This window comes from Oryctolagus cuniculus, chromosome 1 (genome assembly GCF_964237555.1).
Source record: "Oryctolagus cuniculus chromosome 1, mOryCun1.1, whole genome shotgun sequence".
Taxonomy (NCBI): Eukaryota; Metazoa; Chordata; class Mammalia; order Lagomorpha; family Leporidae; genus Oryctolagus; species Oryctolagus cuniculus.
This window is the reverse complement of record NC_091432.1, coordinates 130,501,192-130,522,631: the sequence shown is the minus strand read 5'-3', so window position 1 is coordinate 130,522,631 and position 21,440 is coordinate 130,501,192. Positions and strand designations below refer to the sequence as shown.

Sequence of the window (21,440 nt, the reverse complement as noted above, 5' to 3'; positions counted from 1 at the left end):
GTTTATGGACTCACACCCCTCCCATCTCCCACTCCCTCTCCCATTCCATTCACATCAAGATTAATTTTCAATTATCTTTATATACAGAAGATTGATTTAGTATATATTAAGTAAAGATTTCATCAGTTTGCACCCACACAGAAACACAAAGTGTAAAATATTGTCTCAGTACTAGTTATAGCATTACTTCACATTGGACAACACATTAAGAACAGATCCCACATGAGAAGTAAGTACACAGTGACTCCTGTTGTTGACTTAACAATTTGACACTCTTATTTATGGCATCAGTAATCTCCCTAGGCTCAGGAACATTTTTTAATATGTTATGATTATTTACAACTGTACAAGCAAAGCACATTCCCAAAGTGCACATACTTAATACAGTATCAACTATTTGCATTTACAGGATTTTTCAACAATCGGAAAAAAGATCAACTGTTTAAGATCCTTAAGGTATATTACAAAAACTACTGCTAGTTCTTGTACTATGGTATGCTTACTCAGTCAAACTAGTGACAAAATATCCACACAGTAACTGAGTAATTCTGATCCACTCATGCCAACCCGGGGTGAGTCCCCATGAACTCTAAGCTGTCTTATACAAAAGTTAAGGCAAAGTCATTTTCAAGTTTAAATGCAATTCAAGTCTTTAAATATTGGATGGAAATATTTTTTAAAAAAAACCTCAGTCTTGTTAAATAACATTTCATGGAATAAACTGTATGGTTACATGTAGCAGGAAATATTTTAATGTCTGCTGCTTAGGATACTTAAAAATGTTGGGGGCCAGCACCATGCCTCACTGGGTTAATCCTCCACCTGCGGTGCTGACATCCCATATGGGCACCGGGTTCTAGTCCCAGTTATTCCTTTTCCAGTCCAGTGCTCTGCTGTGGCCCTGGAAGGCAGTGGATGATGGCCCAGGTGCTTGGGCCCCTGCACTCACATGGGAGACCAGGAGGAGGCACCTGGCTCCTGGCTTCAGATTGGCATAGCTCTGGCTGTGGCAGCCATTTGGGGGGGGTGAACCAATGGAAGGAAGATGTGTCTCTCTGTCTCTCTCTCTCACTTATATAACTCTATCTGTCAAGTAAATAAATAAAGAAAGAAAAATTTTAGGCATTTTAAAACAAAATAATTTATATTTAAATTTATTATAAACTTGGTAACTTTAGTGCATCCTTATTCAGAAGTACAACACTTCTAGACGTGAATCAATGAGACCCTCATCTTGGAGGTAAAAATAGCATCAATTTTTGTTTTATTCCCCCTCTACCAGCCAAAGAGGGGGAATAAAACCACAAACACCATTCTCTCACCATTGCATACCTTTTAAATCCATGTGCTGATGCAGAGGTTCAGGAAGACATCCTCATGGAGTTAAGATGAGGACTCTTCTGAGAGAGTACCCAGGGCCAGTGGAACATGAACAGAAATGTGCATGGAACAGGTGCACTAGGCCAAGAGCCAGAGCAGCCAGCTCACAGGGATCAAAACCACTCCATGATACAACATCCTGGCAATGTGTCAGTGGCCAACAAAGTATATTTTCATTTAGGTTCTATTCACATGTTTTGAATTGATTTTAGGTGGTAGCCACTTGCAATTGAGGGGAGAAGCTGGCTACTTGCTGGCAGGATGTCAAAACTCAAAGCTTTCAGGTTTTTCTAGGGTGCACTCTGCAGGTTCTTTCTGCCCACTGGATCCAAAAAGGCCTATATGTACATTTATATGTATTTTTAAATGCTAGACTCACTTGTTAACAGTTTAGATGAAAGCACAGCTCCCATGCCAGTGTGTCAGCAACCTGACACTGCCAACCCCTTTCCACCTTGAGGCCAAGGCCACCCTTGCCATCCCTCATCTATCTGCTGGGGCATCTGAGATACACACTTCTAGACCAATATGATTTAAAAAAATTAAAGTAGCATAGTTCCCTTAATTTAGAAAAATTTACTATATATAGCTTGCATTCAGAACCACACAGAGGCTTAATAAAAAACACAAATCTATTGGGATAAATGCATTTTCTATCCTGAAAAAAAATCAGACTTACACATCACCTCCAGTTAACCATCAACCAAAAATAAGGTTTATGCTAATTAAATCCTGAAAAACAGCTTTTTTTTTTCAAGAGGGGGAGAATCTGACTCTCAGAAGAAAAAAATAACTTGCAGGCATTCCGTGGGGCTCACAGACACTGCAAGCGCCTAACCAGCGACTCATTCTCATACTGAGTGGGAAGAGTGTTTCATTTGTGGCTAATGCAGCTCTATGCAACCGCTCCCAGACATAGGATTTTCACTGAGGAGACTTGGGGGGAGTGTTCTGTCCTCTGTGAAGACACTTTCCAACAGCTGGGGGTGAGGGCTGGGGCCCAGGCTGCCCCCTCTGGTCTTTGGGGACTCCGGGAGTGGACTTGAGGGCAGAGGCTTCCTCTATTTCTCCACAGGTGCAGTGAGCTTCTTCTCCTCCTTCCTACAGCTGTCAACATTTGACTTTTGTCCTTTTGGGGGTTGCAGTGGGGAAGAAGGCAGCTCTTTACTCGTTCTCTGACAAATCTCCATGTAGCTGGGATTTCGCAATTCTGTGGCAGCTCCACTCACCTGCACCAATTTACACACAGTTGTAGTAAGGACAGAAGGCAGTCTGTCCACACTGTGGTTTCCCTCTGCTTTTCTACCACCTTGGGATCCTCAGGTAAATGGGCTGGGGAGAGGGATTGTTCATATGTTGCTGATACAGCACAAGAAGCCAGCAGTGAGGGCTCTCTGGGGACCACTACAGGAATAGCATTCCTACTTGCATCTGCATTGAGGCTCCTTTCCTTTGATAACCCTTTTATCAAGCTAGATAACCTGTTTTCAAACAAGTCCTCTGGCTTCAAATTGCCTGCAGCTCCAGGTAATGGGGGGAAGTTGGACAACCCCAGTTCAAAGTTTGGTGATGGAGGCTTTGGTCATGTTGGAGACTGAGTTTGTCTGCTTGTAAACTTCTCCTCCCTTTTCTTCCTATAGCCAAAGGATTTTTTCCTGCTTCTGGGAGGATACTGTCTGAGTGAAGTCAGAGGAGAGGCTGCAGGCTTGAAGGTTGGAGACGTAAAAACCCATGTATAAATCCAGTATTTGGAAATAGAGTTACCAGGGGTGGATCGGAATAGCTATGCATTGTTGACAATGGGGGGCAGTCGGGTTGTGCAGAGGCAACTGTTGTCGGGGACTGTATAAATAAATGATGTGTAACCTGGCTGTGTATAAAGGTTCATGTCGTGAGATCTAAATCCATTCTTTGGCAAAAGTGGGTTTATAGCTATTGCCTTTGCTTTTAGCTGCACCTTAATTGGTTTCCCTTGAAAAGTTTTGACTTTTCACAGGTATTTGTAAACCTGTTGTGCATCAGATTCTGTTTCAAATGTAATAAATAAATTATCATTATAGGCAAATTCACAGTTTATAAATTTCAGTAAATTATTTCCTTTAAATAGTGCTTCTACTTCTTCCACAGGCATAGATTCACATATTTCTCCCAATATTACTATGCAACGATTGATTTGGGCTTACTTGTTCTCTCTTCTCATCCACCTGGACTAAAAGTAAAGATCTCAGCACTTCAACAATCAAATCCACACTAGTACTGAGTTTCTTGATATGGTCAAGGTTAGCTACCATTGTAATTAGAGCATACTGATCATCATCCATCTGTGATGTACGATACATGGCACTAGCGAGAGTCTCCCTGGATAAACAAAATTCCAATTTTTTTAAGTACTTCTTGAGAGTCTTCCTGGCTTTCTGGTTGAGATTCATTTCGCCCTGTTTTACTATTTTCAGGTAGAGATCCGTATTCTGCATGATCCAGATCCAAAGCATTCATGTCTGTTTTGACTCATCTAAGTCTGGTAATGCTGCATTCTCATGACTTTTGTCACCATCACCATTGACATCTAGTCCCTGTGGGCTGCAGTCTGCCCCACGGCCAGCTGTCTCCTCCCATGCAGCACTCAAACTGACAGCTGCACTACTTGCTTCCAAATGTAACATGAGTCCCCCACACTTTCACATTAGGGTTTAGCTCTGAAACCTTAGTTGTTGGCACCTGACTCAAAGCTGGGATGGAACTTCTTTGAGAAGTGGTTTGAGATATAGGACCATTCATCAGATGAGAGCTGTCCTTGCCCTCTCGGCCTTGCTGTGCCTGCAGTTCAGCCACAACTTTAGCATCCTGACCAGAAGTCTTGGGTTTCACTGGGAGAAGTTTAATGTAAACTTCAGAATGCTACCAGTGCCGCCCACCCAACATGACCAGACTCCGGCATGCTCCTTGCAGCAGCCCTGGTGCCCAGCGACCACTCAACACACGGGGAGAGCTGAGGAGGGAGACTGTAGGAAGAGGCAGCGCTGCAGAGCTGGGCTGGACAAAGGGAGGAAGGGTGGGCATGGGTCGGGTGTAGTGGCCAAAAATGTCTCAACCTTGAGACTCCGGATCCCCAACACTCCTTCCCTTCCCATGAGAACACACCTAAATAAATCCTTAAAAGGTTGTGTGTGAATCAATCTAGCAGAAATTCACTAAATACCAAGTTGATAGCATCCATCATAGCGCAGATGGGAGACCGAGCAGAGTCCAGCATCGGACCAGGGTGCTTCCGATGAGAATACAGGGCCCACATTTTCTCATAAAGGAGCACTGGAGGGACCCAGCTTGAGGTGGGTCAGGGGCAAAAGTACTTAAGGATAATAACTGGGCATTCTCAGTGAATAGGACTCATGGTATTTCTGTAAGTTTGAGATAATTTCAAAATTAACTACTCTTAAAATGACCAAATTTTAAGATGACAATATCCATATCATGTTAGTAAAGCAGGGACAGCATCAAATATTATGCAGGCTAAACCTTGCCCAATTCCTATTAGGCCGAAGTTGTAAAACTTGTCCCCTTCTGTGGGGAGCAACTCAGACTAGACTGTTACTCAAATTAAGACTTATTCTATGCATCTGCTCTCCCACAATATGGCGCTGGGAGAGGAGGAAACAGCTTCTACACAGCTGCCTCCAGTTCAACCAATAAACAGCAGGACCTGCTCCTGATTTGAGGAGAGCAGCATACTCGGCGTGTGGGTAGCAGAGTTGGGATTGGTGGAAGAGGACTATAAAGGAGGAGAGAGACAACGTGTGCACCGGGAACATCTAAGAGGAACACCTGTGCAGCCCCCGAGAGAGCGGGCCGGCAGTGTGCCGCTCCCCCACGGAAGTGGGGAAAGTGGCAGGGGGAACCGCCCTTCGACGGAGGTGGAAGGGTCGGTAGCCAACACGGGAAGAACCAGCAGCAAACCCGGGGAGGGCCGAGCAGATGAAAGAACAGCGCAGGGTCCTGTGTCGTTCCTCCACGAAGAGGGGGAGTGACATAATGGTGCCATGACTCAGATAGGAAGCCTAGGCAGGGTTTAGTGTCATTCCTCCATGAAGAGGGGGAGCGACATAATGGTGCCGTCACTCGGATATGAAGCCTAGGTGGGGTCCTGTGTCGTTCCTCCACGAAGACGGGGAGCGACATAATGGTGCCGAAACCCGGGAAGGGCCGAGCAGACAAAAGAGCAGTGCAGGGTCCTGTGTCATTCCTCCGCGAAGAGGGGGAGTGACACCCTTCTAAGCATCTACATGCCTGTGTGGAGACTGCACAAAAATAGAATAATATTCACTATGCATTTCTTTTTGTGAATATATTTGTGATACTTTGGAAACAGCTTGATCTTTCTATTTTAAAGGTTTTGAAAACCCTGTTGCTCTTTAAAAATAATTATTTTATTTTTGTACTTGAAAAGTAGACATGGGGTGTATCTCAAATCTGTTGGTTCACCCCCAACTTTATACCACAGCTGGGGAAGTACCAAGTTCAAACCAGCAACCTGAAACAAAATTTGGGTCTCTACAAAGGTGGCATGGACTCAACTCCTTTAACCCTCATCACTGTCTCTCAGAATGCACACCAACATGAAGCTGGAATCAGAAGCAGAGCTGGGACTTTTCCCAGGCTCTCTGACATGGGATGCAGGCATCCCAAGCAGTGGTCCAACCACTATGTCAAATGGCCACTCCTTAATTTTTAATTTAGTTTTTATTTGAAAGTCAGAGAGACTGAGAAAGACAAGCAGCAGAAATCACTCATCTATTGGCTTACTACACAATGCCCTCCACAATCAGGGCTGAATTAGATGAAAGACAGGAGCCAGGAGTTTCATCCAGGTCTTCCATATGGTTGACAGAAATGGTTGGGCCATTATCCACTGCCTTCTCCACAGATTAGCAAGAATCTAGATTGGAAGAGGAGTTGCCAGGACTCAAACCTGCACTCTTGTATGAGATGTCAATGTCAGAAGAGCAGCTTGAACTATTGAATCACATGCTAGTTCCTGCATCAATTCAAACCAGTGCATTCATCCTATCCTATATGTATTCAAAGAATGCAAATCTGGACATCCCCCCCTTTCTTTATTTTAAAAGCCTCAGTCCTGCTTTACCTCAGAAGAACCATGGTTCACTTTAAACTGAATCTGTCTCCCAATTTTCAATCCTATCCTATATCTGAAAAACATCTCTCTGATTTTATTTTAATCTCATTTATGACCTTTTGCTTTATATAATCCAGGACTCTCTAGTCTTGTCTCCTTGCCTACTGGCAGATTTGGGAAAATGTTCTATAATATGTATTTTTACTTCCCTTGGGTGAATACCTGAGGGTTAAAATGTTAGATAAATGAATGCTACATTTTTTTCCTAAAAACTCTTCCTTGAATTAGAATCCATATGTCTTACTGCTCATAAAACAGATGTTCTTCAGAATCATGTCCTGTACAGCTTCCCCTCAGATGTCTCAAGCAGGGCCTGAACTTCCTTGGTGACATCCATAACCATATCCTTGAATGTGACTAACTCCTAAAAGATGGACATCCTTGCTCACCCAAGGCCATCTGTACCAATGTCTAGGAGAGAAGGTCATAACTGTACCAAGTGGGTGGCTCTATGGATAGAAAATTTAAACCATGGTTGGGATTACCCTCAAGTATTTTCCTGTGCTGGCCTTCCACATGTCTTTCCCACACAATCACTGGGATATGTACACAATCTGAACAGTCAGTCATTTCAATATATGGGAGTGTCACAGCTATGCTGTGAAATAACCTGTAGATGTCTGAGTAAAGTGGGAAATTATACATGATTATAAATTTTTGAACTTAAGAATACAGAACTATTTCCTTATCAGTTTCAAATGCATCTCCTAACTCATTATGAGACAGCTAAACATGAATTAATTCTGACATAACAACTATGACCATGAGTTAACTATTCTCTGATAGGAACCTTAAGTTCCTCCACAAAATGACTGAACATTGGAAGAGGCAAAGAGCTAAAGTATAAGGTGTTGCTTATGTAGCAAATAATAAATGGGATTTATGTCTGTTTGTGTTAAGGTGGAGAGGATGATGAAACAGTGACCAGCACTCTTCAGACTGAACAGTCTAAATACAAAACCTGGGGTTCAGCAGGTACAGGTCTTTCACCTCTATCTCCATTGTGTTCACTGTCATAAATAAGAAGCCATTCCAGACAAGCTGAGATTCCTGAATTGCTGCAATATGATGGTCTTAGCCTGATCTTTTGTGGTGAGGACTTCCTTCTCTCTTCTCTGGGATTTCCAAAAATCAGTTATTATTTTCTTTGTATCTGTTACTATTATTATTTATTTATTTGAGAGGCAGAGTTTTAGACAAAGAGAAGAGACACCGAGAGAGCACTTCCATCATCTGGTCCATTCCCCAATTGGCCACAATGCGCCAATCCCAAGCCAGGAGCGAGAATCTCCTTTGGGTCTCCCCTGTGAGTGCAGGGGCCCATGCACCTGAGTCATCTTCCACTGCTTTTTTTTTTAACTTTCATTTAATGAATATAAATTTCCAAAGGACAGAATATGGATTACAATGGCTTCCCCTCCATAATGTCCCTCCCACCCACAATCCTCCCCTTTCCCACTCCCTCTCCCCTTCCATTCAAATCAAGATTCATTTTCGATTCTCTTTATATACAGAAGATCAGTTTAGCATACATTAAGTAAAGATTTCAACAGTTTGCTCCCACACAGCAACGTAAAGTGAAAAATACTGTTTGAGTACTCGTTATAGCATTAAATCTCAATGTACAGCACACTAAGGACAGAGATCCTACATGAGGAGTAAGTGCACAGTGACTCCTGTTGTTGACTTAACAAATTGACACTCTTGTTTATGGCATCAGTAATCACCCTAGGCTCTTGTCATGAGCTGCCAAGGCTATGGAAGCCCCCTGAGTTCACCGACTCTGATCATATTTAGACAAGGCATGGTCAAAGTGGAAGTTCTCTCCTCCTTCAGAGAAAGGTACCTCTTTCTTTGATGACCCATTCTTTCCACTGGGATCTCACTCGTGGAGATCTTTCATTTAGTTTTTTTTTTTTTTTTTTTCACCCAGAGTGTCTTGGCTTTCCATGCCTGAAATACTCTCATGGGCTTTTCAGCCAGATCCGCATGCCTTAAGGGCTGATTATGAGGCCAGAGTGCTGTTAGGACATTTGCCATTCTATGGGTCTGCTGTGTATCTCACTTCCCATGTTGGATCGTTCTCTCCCTTTTTTATTCTATCAGCTAGTATTTGCAGACACTAGTCTTGTTTATGTGATCCCTTTGGTTCTTAGTCCTATCATTATGATCAATTGTGAACAGAAATTGATCACTGGGACTAATGAGATGGCATTGGTACATGCCACCTTGATGGGATTGAATTGGAATGCCCTGGTATGTTTCTAACTCTACCGTTTGAGGTAAGTCAGCTTGCGCGTGTCCCAAATTGCACATCTCTTCCCTCTCTTATTCCCACTCTTCTATTTAACAGTGATCACTTTTCAGTTAAGTTTCAGCTCTTAAGAAGAATTGTCTATTGATTACAGTATTCAACCAAAAGTATTAAGTGGAACAAACAAAAAAATACTAAGAGGAATAACATATTAAGCTGCTCATCAACAGTCAGGGTGAGGGCTGATCAAGTCACCGTTTCTCATAGTGTTCATTTCACTTTAACAGGTTTCCTTTTTGGTGCTCAGTTAGTTGTCACCTATCAAGGAGAACAAGTGGTATTTGTCCCTTTGGGATTGGCTTATTTCACTCAACATAATGTTTTCCAAATTCCTAACAGGGATCACTTTTCAGTTAAAATTTAAACACCTAAGAATAATTGTGTGTTAATTACAGAGTTCAACCAATGGTACTAGAACAGAAAAAAATACTAAAATGGATAAAGTATTACATTGTACATCAACCGTCAGGACAAGAGCTGATCAAGTCACTGTTTCTCATAGTGTTCATTTCACTTCAACAAGTTTCCCCTTTGGTGCTCAGTTAGTTGTCGCCGATCAGGGAGAACATATGATGTTTGTCCCTTTGGGACTGGCTTAATTCACTCAGCATGATGTTTTCCAAATTCCTCCATCTTGTTGCAAATGACTGGATTTCGTTGTTTTTGACTGCGGTATAGTATTCTAAAGAGTACAAATCCCATAATTTCTTTATCCAGTCTACTGTGGATGGGCATTTGGGTTGGTTCCAGGTCTTAGCTATTGTGAATTGAGCTGCAATAAATATTAATGTGCAGACTGCTTTTTTGTTTGCCAATTTAATTTCCTTTGGGTAAATTCCAAGGAGTGGGATGGCTGGGTTGAATGGTAGGGTTATCTTCAGGTTTCTGAGGAATCTCCAGACTGACTTCCATAGTGGCTTAACCAGTTTGCCTTCCCACCAACAGTGGGTTAGTGTCCCTTTCAGGGAACTGGATCAGAAGTGGAGCAGCCAGGACACCAAACAGTGCCATATGAGATGCTAGTACCACAGGAGGAGGATTAACTCCCTATGCTATAGTGCCTGTCTCATTTCCTTTTCTCTTATCCAGTCTATCTACTAAATGGGAAACAGAATATTTCTAATTTAATGCCATCTCAACAGTCATTCCAAAAATTGTCATGTAATATTATTTTTTATTGTTACATGCCTTTTAAATCTATAGCCAGGGGGTCAGCATTGTGGCATAGTGGGTAAAGAAACTGACTCTGACACTAGCATCTCTTATGGGTGCTCGTTCAAGACCTAGCTTCTCCAGTTCCAATCCTTTTCCCTGCTAATATGCCTGGAAATACAGTGGAGGATGGCCCATGTTCTTGGGCCCCTGTACCCATGTGAGGAATCTGAAAGAAACTCCTGACTCCTGGTTACAGCCAGAGCACTGTGGCCATTTGAGGCATGAAACAGTGGATAGGAGATCTTGTGTGCTCTCTCTCACTCTCTCTTTCTTCCTTTCTCTGTGTAACTCTGACTTTCAAATAAATAATTCTTTTAAAAAAATCTTAAATCCACAACTAAGAGTAAATAAAATTACTCTTCATATATTATATGTATTTTAAAAATATGGATAAGAGGAGCAGGCAGGTTTAGTAGTTAGATGTCTGAATCCTACATTACAGTGCATGAGTCTGATATCTTCATCCAGAACCATACTCCAGTTTTCTGTTAATGCACACCCTGGAAAGCAATGGTGATGGTTCAACCTACTGGGTTTCTGCCACCCATTTGGGAAACCTATATAGAGTTCTTGACCCCACATTAAATATTGGCACAATCTTGACCATTGCAGATATTTGGGGAATGAACCAGTGAAAGGGAGCTTTAAGCTTAATAGTTGACTTTATTCTGCAGCAAATCTTTTTTTAACTTGTATTTAATGAATATAAATTTCCAAAGTACAGCTTATGGATTACAATGGCTTCCCCTCCATAATGTCCCTCCCACCCACAATCCTCGCTTTCCCACTCCCTCTCCCCTTCCATTCAAATCAAGATTCATTTTCGATTCTCTTTATATACAGAAGATCAGTTTAGCATACATTAAGTAAAGATTTCAACAGTTTGCTCCCACACAGCAACGTAAAGTGAAAAATACTGTTTGAGTACTCGTTATAGCATTAAATCTCAATGTACAGCACACTAAGGACAGAGATCCTACATGAGGAGTAAGTGCACAGTGACTCCTGTTGTTGACTTAACAAATTGACACTCTTGTTTATGGCATCAGTAATCACCCTAGGCTCTTGTCATGAGCTGCCAAGGCTATGGAAGCCCCCTGAGTTCACCGACTCTGATCATATTTAGACAAGGCATGGTCAAAGTGGAAGTTCTCTCCTCCTTCAGAGAAAGGTACCTCTTTCTTTGATGACCCATTCTTTCCACTGGGATCTCACTCGTGGAGATCTTTCATTTAGTTTTTTTTTTTTTTCACCCAGAGTGTCTTGGCTTTCCATGCCTGAAATACTCTCATGGGCTTTTTGCCAGATCTGCATGCCTTAAGGGCTGATTATGAGGCCAGAGTGCTGTTAGGACATCTGCCATTCTATGGGTCTGCTGTGTATCTCACTTCCCATGTTGGATCGTTCTCTCCCTTTTTTATTCTATCAGCTAGTATTTGCAGACACTAGTCTTGTTTATGTGATCTCTTTGGTTCTTAGTCCCATCATTATGATCAATTGTGAACAGAAATTGATCACTGGGACTAGTGAGATGGCATTGGTACATGCCACCTCGATGGGATTGAATTGGAATGCTCTGGTATGTTTCTAACTCTACCATTTGAGGTAAGTCAGCTTGCGCATGTCCCAAATTACACATATCTTCCCTCTCTTATTCCCACTCTTCTATTTAACAGTGATCACTTTTCAGTTAAGTTTCAGCACTTAAGAAGAATTGTGTATTGATTACAGTATTCCACCAAAAGTATTAAGTAGAACAAATAAAAAAATACTAAGAGGGATAACATATCAAGTTGTTCATCAACAGTCAGTGTGAGGGCTGATCAAGTCACCATTTCTTATAGTGTTCATTTTTCTTTAACAGGTTTCCTTTTCAGTGCTCAGTTAGTTGTCACCTATCAGGGAGAACATATGATATTTGTCCCTTTGGGACTGGCTTATTTCACTCAGCATGATGTTTTCCAGATTCCTCCATTTTGTTTCAAATGACCAGATTTCATTGTTTTTTTTTTTTTACTGCTGTTTAGTAGTGTGATTTAATGCTATAAGTAGTATTCAAACAGTATTTTTCACTTTGTGTTTCTGTGTGGGAGCAAACTGTTGAAGTCTTTACTTAATGTATGCTAAACTGATCTTCTGTATGTAAAGAGAATCGAAAATGAATGTTGATGTGAATGGAAGGGGAGAGGGAGTGGGAAAGGGGAGGGTTGCAGGTGGGAGGGATGTTATGGAGGGGAAGCCATTGTAATCCATAAGCTGTACCTTGGAAATTTATATTCATTAAATAAAAGTAAAAAAAAACATAAAAAAGGGTTAGTTTTCTCCTTTATGAATAGCTATCTTTCTCTTTCCTTAAACTGTACAACAGAAGAAATGGAGTAATTATTATTTCTAAGAAAAACAAATAAAAATGAGCTCTGTAACTGAAAAACAATTATAAAAGACAATGAACTTTTTTGGTTACATGAATCATTGATATAAGACAAATAATTTTAGACTACTTTAAAATAAATTGAAATTCTATATGTTCTTTTATTAAAATACTTTGCTCTTATTTTAGAGGCTTTTTAGGATTATTTCAAAATGCAAATTAAGAAACCAAAAATAGGGAAGAGAAAAATGAGAATGAGAATGTGTCTTGGCACCCAAGATGTGTTTCAAATTACAAAGTGGTAGCTTCAGGATCTGCAAGAGAGAAGACCCACAATTCCAGGAATGAAAATTCCTTGCCAAGGTCTTGTGTGCACCTAAAAGTCAACCAATGAGGATCAGACACACCTCTACCTTTAACCCCCATGCCCTGTATCTATAAAAGGAGCCCTCCCAACCTCTGATGCATGACTTCCCTGGCCCCTACTCTGTTGGAACTGGTGAACCTTGCCCAGGAGTGGAATTCCAATAGAAACCTGTAAACTGATTCATTTGGCTGGGAAGATTTGTTACACATTGGACACCTTGCACAAAGAATGCAAATGATACTTGTCCTAACATGAAATAAAACTGGTGTTTGGCAAGGAGAGAGAGGAACAAAGCAGAACATATAGCTTAAGGAATATAAGAGAATATAAGAATGTTACAGATTTGTAGCAGATGATTTTGTGTGAGATTGCTTTGGCTGAGATTAGAAGGAAATTATTTCTATGAATTGCTCAAAATTGAGCATTGTTATGTAAGTACAAAGACAGAACTATGGATTTGGTCAACATTCTAAACCAATAAAGTTATTTAATTACAGATATTTACATATATATACATGTATGTGTATATATAATATGTATCTGTAATAAGTCATATATATATACTTTATATATATGTGTATATATACATATAAGTCTTAATGTTTCATTTTGAAATCTATTTTTAATGCAGTTTCCCATTTTAGTAGTTTCCTTAATTGATGATTTCCTTTGTCAAATTTCTAGGCATCTCCTGTAAGTTTTTTCTTCCTCTTTGGTTCTGACTGTTCTGATCTGACAGTAAAACTCTTTTATTTTAGAAACCTAAGATTATAGGATAACTTGATTCTTCTGTCTTTTTGTTAGGTGGGAAGTCAGAAATGAACCTATGTGTGTGACAAGGGCCTAAGGAAATTGACATCTACAGCAGTCCAGCATTCTCATTTCAAAGTCACCCAATAACATTCGAGGTGCTATCCAGTATCTGCACTTCAAAGTCCTGCCCTCAGACCCTGATAACCTTCCAGGGGGTCCTACCCCTTCTATCTGGCCTGATAAGCATCCTTCCTCTAAAGCGGGCACCCTAGAGAGAAGCCCCTTGGCCAAGCTAGCCAGGCTTCCCCTGTCTGACAAGTTCAGTTGGAAACTCACAAAGAAATTTGTCCTATTTACACCTAAGACGTCCTTTGTTCTGGAGGAGGAGATGGGGAGAAAAAAAGTGGAAAGGCATGACCCAGCCCCTTAAAAACCCTCACCTAAATGTGAACTAAGCACTCTCTCTCAGGTTCTGTCTGGAGAAGTGCCCATCCATTCTTATGTATGTCCCAACCCTAATAAACTTTGCTACATTGCCTTTCACTGCTCTCTGTCTCACACCTGAATTATTTCTTGCACAAATACAAGGACCCTTAGCTTCTTCTCCAGTGACATTTCCTTAATGTGTTTAATTTTTCCCATGTAATCAGAAAATTCCTTCAGCTTTTGTTTCTAAGGGTATTCTTCTATCCAAGGTTTTCATGTTCTTCAATATTTTTAGATAGGAAGATAGAAATTAGCCTATGTGTGTGAAAGCAACCATGGGAAGCAAAACATGTGCTCTGCAGAAGGAATGCAGTAGCCTTAGAAGCAGGCCTTGGAAAACAGCCCAGTATTTTACACTTCAAAATCCTATCCTTATCCTAATTATTTCATAGGTGGTTCCAGTCTTCCCCTTCAACAAATGCACACCACCAAAATACTGCTTGCTTGGTGTAAAGAAGGCCACTGAATCTGATAACATCACCTAATTTTGTACCTGGGAAATCTTTTGTCCAGGAGAGGAGTGTGTGTGTGTGTGTGTGTGTGTGTGTGTGTAGAAACAGTGAGAAGTAGACACTCAACTCTTAGAAACCCCATTATTAATTTTTGCTCCTCACAACTTCATCAGGTGCATCTGTGAAAATTTACAGTAGGTTTTTAAGAGAGCAGGGAAGTCCCAGGTCTCTGTTCTACCATTAGACTGAGGCAGAACTGAAGGACACAGGTGCTAGAAGGTTTGAGGACCACCAGGAGGAATCAGAGAACTTAAGCATTGTCATCGATCTAGTGACAAGCCATGACACTGAAACCAGAGACTCAACTCTTTCATGATTTCGCCACACCAAAGAAATGGGGGAAAATTGTAATGAAAGAAGGTGTCTGGGGTGCTTGTCTCACAAGGAATTTCATGTGGACAGGCAGTGAGGAAAGCAAGATTTATTTAAATGAGAAACCTCTTCCCACAGCAGCCATAAGTGTTAGGAAAACGATGCAGTCTTATCTATGGCACATTCTACAGGCTGGCAACATCCTAGGCCCTAGCCCCTGCCACCATTACTGGAATCCAGGTGGCCACATGGCCTAACCACTGGTGTCAAGCTCCACTCTCATCCTAATGGAATTTGAAATCAGAAAGACCCCCTAAAATTTCCACTAAAAATGTGGCCCCTTAAAGTTCCCTAGAAATGCTATCCGGGGTGCCACATGTGCTACCGGAATTTGGGGTGCCTTCTGTCGCTCCCCCTCTTCATGGAGGAACGACACTAAACCCTGCCTAGGCTTCCTATCCGAGTAATGGCACCATTATGTTACTCCCCCTCTTCGTGGAGGAACGACACAGGACCCTGCATTGTTCTTTTGTCTGTTCGGCCCTCCCCGGGTTTGCTGCTGGTTCTTCCCGGGTTGGCTACCATCCCTTCCACCTCCATGGAAGGGCGGTTCCCCCTAGCCACTTTCCCCACTTCCGCGGGGGAGCGGCACACCGCTGGCCGGCTCTCTTGGGGGCTGCACAGGTGTTCCTTCAGATAGATGTTCCCCGGTGCATGTTGTCTCTCTCCTCCTTTATAGTCCTCTTCCACCAATCCCAACTCTGCTACCCACACGCTGAGTACGCTGCTCTCCTCCAATCAGGAGCAGGTCCTGCTGTTTATTGGTTGAACTGGAGGCAGCTGTGTAGAAGCTGTTTCCTCCTCTCCCAGTGCCATATTGTGGGAGAGCAGATGCATAGAATAAGTCTTAATTCCAGTAACTTCGTCTAGTCCGAGTTGCTCCCAGTTGCTCCCCACAGATCCCCCTTTCTTTTTATTTTTGGTATTGATACACGCCTGTCTTCGGTGCCCCGCGGCACACACTCTGCTCTGCTTGCTAGAGTTGCCCACAGGTGCTTACAAGCCCTATCAATCAGGCAAACCGAATCCGGGTCCTCTCTTTGCCATGTTGTGAGGAGGTTTTTAGGCGCTGATGCGTGCCTGTGTTCGGTGCCCTGCAGCGCATGCTCTGCTCTGCTAGAATTGCCTGCAGGTGCTTACAAGCCCTAGCAATCAGGCAAACCAAATCCAAGCCTTCTCATTGCCGTATTGTGGGGAGACTTATTGGTGTTGATAACGTGCCTGTCTTTGGTGACCTGCAGCCACCCACAGGTGCTTATCGTCTTACTAATCAGGCAGACCGAATCCAAGCTCTCTCATTGCCATGTTGTGTTGTGGGGAGGCCTTATTTTTCTCTATTTCTCTACCTCCGGGCATTCCTATCTCTCCTATTTTACTTCTATCTGCCAGCATTCCTATTTCTCTCATTTTACTTCTAAACTTCTGTTTCTCTTATCCCCGCAGCTTCCCGGCACCCGCCCCGAGGCTGCTTCCCGGCTCTGCGCAGCTTCAGCCCGTGCTTCTCATCTGCTGGCTTCCCGGCTCTGAGCCACTTCCCAGCTTCGCGCGCTCTCCGCGGTCTCCACGCCCTTCGCGCCGGAACCACGGCCTTTGCGCTAGCACCACATTCCCTATCTATTCGCGCCCCGTGCACTCTCTCTGCGCGTGGTGGCTTCTGCAAGTCACACAGCCTAGCTCACGTTTCTGCCACCGGTATTCAGTCTAAGTTCCCCAGGCTAACCTGGCGAAATGCAACCTATAGCTTATGTCTGTGCCTTTTGGTTTGGCTTCCCGTCTTTTGCTCCCCGGGGTTAATCTGATGGATTCCAACCTGGCGGCCCACGTCTCTGCCTCTGGTTCCAGATTTTTGCCTCTTGTTCCCCGGGCTGACTCGATGAATCCCAATATAGCTTACATCTCTGCCTCGGCCTGCCCCCGCGGCTTCATCCTCCCTAACATTTTTTTTTTTCTACCCGGTATGTTTCCTAACTTTTCTTCCAACAATATTCCCCTCTCATTTCTCCTGGCCTCTCCCCACAGTCCGTGGTGTTCCTTCTAGGTTGCACTTTCGCTTTCAACCTGCAGTCCGTATCTAAGTATCTTCTTGCTTTCACTTTTAAATCCTAACTTCTTTCCCACAGTCCGTATCTGAGTCTATGCCTAGGCTTTCAATAGCTTCTTCCGGCACCTTTTCCGTCTGGCTTTTTCCTAGGCTGTTTGCTAGTCTCTCTGGTATTTTCCCACTTCTTCCCACTTCTTCCCTCCTAGGTTTCCTATCAGAGTCATGGCACCATTATGTCACTCCCCCTCTTCACGGAGGAACGACACAGGACCCTGCGCTGTTCTTTCGTCTGCTCGGCCCTCCCTGGGTTTGCTGCTGGTTCTTCCCGGGTTGGCTACCGTCCCTTCCACCTCCGTGGAAGGGCGGTTCCCCCTGCCACATTCCCCACTTCCGCAGGGGAGTGGCACACCGCCGGCCGGCTCTCTCGGGGGGCTGCACAGGTGTTCCTTCAGATAGATGTTCCTGGTGCATGTTGTCTCTCTCCTCCTTTATAGTCCTCTTCCACCAATCCCAACTCTGCTACCCACACGCCGAGTACACTGCTCTCCTCCAATCAGGAGCAGGTCCTACAGTTTATTGGTTGAACTGGAGGCAGCTGTGTAGAAGCTGTTTCCTCCTCTCCCAGCGCCATATTGTGGGAGAGCAGATGCATAGAATAAGTCTAGTAACTTCGTCTAGTCCGAGTTGCTCCCAGTTGCTCCCCACACCTTCGATTTCACCATGGGCTTATTAGTAAATCCCCAATATTAATAAGCCCAAGAGGGTTCTTGCCTAATATTTAGAGAAGAATTCTCAATACCGGCACAGATAAACGAGGCAGCATGGTACGTTTTAGGGTTTTAGTGAGAAAGATGCATAGGAGAGTGAGAGCTTTATTTAAGAGAGAGAGGTAAACAGGGGTTCATATCAAGTACCAGGAACCAGCCACATGGAAGAGCATCTAGGCCTGTATCTGGGCCAGGAAGCCTAGAGCACATGGCCTGAAGGCCATGTGTCCTGGAGGTGCAGTGTGGGGAATCCACAGGAATCTCAAAAAGAGTCACAGATCACCGCTTACCCGAAAAGAAGATGAACTGTGGAAACACAGTAAAACATTGAGTTAAGAAGTACCACTAGCCACAAAATAAAAATAAAGTGGAGTTATAAGTCAGGAGGTGAGGCAATAACTAACAGCTGTTAGGGAGACATGCCTAACCATACCAAGCAGACATCCCTGGTCAGTCAGATAACAGTGCACTACAGGCAATACCCTCCTACCCATGCAGACTGGACTGTCCAACTCTAAGCAAGGAGGAAACAGCATTGATTGGACAAGTCAGAGAATGGCAAGCTGGAGAACCTCCAAAAATGAGGATAAAAAGGGAGCCCTTGCACCACTCTTCAACCTCTCAGTGATCATGGCCCGGTGTGTGAGATTCTGGATCACCACACATCTGGAGCTGAAGTGGCAGCCTGCTACTTTGCACGGAGCAGGTAGCAGCACAAGCCAACCTGCAGAGCTGTCCCTGAGCTGTAATACCCCACTGTCTGTGTGAGTGTGTGTGTGTGTGTGTGTGCACATTTCTGGAACCCAGTTTTTTAGCATTTGCTGCATAACCATAACTTAACAGAGACAGTAGAGTACACAATGGATTAACATTAATTTTATGTCTCTTGTTGTCGAATAAACCAGAAATAAAAAAAAAAAACCTTGTATATAAGAGTTTACATAATTTAGAATTATTTAACAGTCAAAAAGAGCTTACAGGACCTAACTCTAGAATTGGCAGAGTAACCGATTAAGCAGACACTGTTAAAATAGACATTACAGTTTTTGCAAAAACAGATTCCAAGATTTATGATTTAGACCATTTTTATATATTTACTAACATTAGTACACATTTAAAAAAAAGCATTGTTATAACAGAAGATCAAACTAACTTTAGGTCAGTGTAATTTTAGCATTAGCACTCAACTCTGTAAGCCATATTTTAAAATCGTAAACATTTTAAAACTTTTTATGACTTGTTTACACCTTTTGAAACTTTATACCTGTAGTTACTTTTACATAGCCTTGAATTGTCATGTATGGACAACCTATGAGAATACATGTTAAGAAACTCAAACAGTTTTTTTTAATTGAATTTGAGATGTTAAAAGTATATATAATATATTTTTCCAAGTCTTACTTAGTACTGATGCCTAGATGACTTAAGACACTGAGTTATTAATGAATACCACACCTTTATCTGAAATAAAAGTTAAAATTACATTTTTATGTTTTTAAGTAACATGAGGATAACACTTCCTGGACAGCAAACACTAGTGCATGTTTACAACTTTGAAAAGATTCTTCCTCATTAAGAGAAACAAGTTTAAAACATATCAAAGACATGTAAAACTGAACAAGCAAGCCACTGAGCAAACCCAAGGGCGTTTGCATTACCTCAATTTTCTGAACCAATCTGCATTGGCTTACTTTAGTTAACAACATAAAGGCTTGTATACACAGAATTTACTCTTATTTTTATAAGACCACTTTAGCTGGAAAGTAAAAACATAAATACAGCATAGGTCTGACATCATTTATAAGATTTTAATATATTTTATATAATTTGAATTGACCCAAGCAGCTGTTACTTTAACAAATTTAGAGTCTCATCCTTTGAGAGTTCCAGGGATCCGACTGGAAGCCCAAAGTTGGAAGACTCGGTTTGGAATTTAAGCTGTCAGAGAGTCAAACCATTTAGCCAAAATTAGTTGAAGAGTGAATCAGCTAAAGGATGATCTCTCTTTTCTCTGTCTCTGTCTCTATCTCTCTCTCTGTAGCTCTGCTTTTCAAATAAGCAAATAAATCTTTTTTAAAAAATAAAAAGCATAATAAATTTTTATTCCAGATCCATGGCTCCTACTTATAGAAGCATTCTAATACAGGGACCCTATGAAGCACAAAATGATAAAGTTTATCTAAAAGGTGAGAAAGCAAACACACACACACACACACACACATGCACACACACACACACGGGCATTCATGAGGAATGGAGAAGGCCAGAGGGAGAAAAGGGGTAGGGGAGGGGAAATAGAGAGATGGCATCTCAGCACCTGTTTTAACATTGGTTTTTGATGAAAGAGAGGTGAGCACCTCCTGTACCTACCTTTTTGAGGTACTGTAGTCACCTGGGAGTTTTATGACATCTCCATCAAATTCCATGTAGACTTGGTATACATACTTACATGGTGCCTTTTCCAAAGGACCTGTATAAGAAACAAAGCATTCTGGAAAGGGGAGTGTCTGATTAACAAGTAGGATAGAATTAAATGGGGTGGGAGCTTGTAAATCCCAGCTTCATGGATATTAGGTATCACAGCCTCTAGAATACATTGCTTAGCACATTTGTGCATATATTCCCCAGATAGTCTGAAAGCATGGTGATTTAATATGATACATTTTTTAGAATAATGTTTAGGTTATCAGATAATATGAGTAAATGTTTCCCAAATAGCTGTAAGTGGGCCAGTAACCTCCCTATTCTAGAAATAGTAGCATGTGTTGATGTGGGCTACTCAAGAGAAAACTACTCTGCAGCCTGTAGTATGTCACAGGTAGCTGCTATTTTTCTCAGATAAGTTGGTAAGCCTTGGGTGGTAACACCCAGATACTTTGAAAAAATATATCATGTACTCCATTTTTTAGATTTTAGTCAACACTGTCAGTCCTAAACCTTGTTTCCTATTTATAAACAAGTCAAACAGCTATCTCAAGTCTGAAAACCCCAGTACAGTTGCTACATAGAAATTCTAGAAAAGGATATGAGAGTTCTCATGCATCATATCTTGCTCGCATATCTTTGAAGTGGTGGCCCTCTGTAGAGGTTACAGTTCTGGCAGTTTACTGTGATAGTTGCTATCAAATAATCATTTGAAAGAATTCCTTCTTCATAACTTCTTGATCTTTTCAGATTGGTACCAGTGATTCCACCTTAACTCCTATATCCATATCCACTTGTGTCATGTTTTTCTCCAAAACACTGTCATCAGTGATCCTTCAGCTAGTCTATATTCCACATTGTCAGGATAAACTCTGTACTGGTTGTTTGGTCTTATCTGGTTCCATTTTGCAGAGGAATCACTGATGACCAAGAATCATTATTAGAAACCTTTTCTAACTTATTTGAGTGATAAAGAAGTAGAAGAGTCCTTAGGATACCTTTACCTGCAATCTATTGTTAAAATATAACTTAATCACTTCTGCAGCTCTAAGTGCAAGGCAAGAGTTATCTTGCTGGGAGTTGTACTTCTGTAGAATTCTGATGGGCAGTAGACTCAAAGCTCAAAAAAATGAGTAACAAAACAAATGATAAAAACATGCATCATAGGAATAATAAAGAAATATACAATCTGAAGTAGACATTATAGTTTGTTGATTGGTCATTTGTATTAAGCACAGAAAGAAAAT

General features: G+C 41.9%; 1 pseudogene; it reads right to left on the bottom strand.

The window, feature by feature from the left end:
* Positions 1-2,304: 2,304 nt before the first annotated feature.
* On the bottom strand, positions 2,305-20,195 carry LOC100357528 (la-related protein 4B pseudogene; annotated as a pseudogene).
* Positions 20,196-21,440: the final 1,245 nt, after the last annotated feature.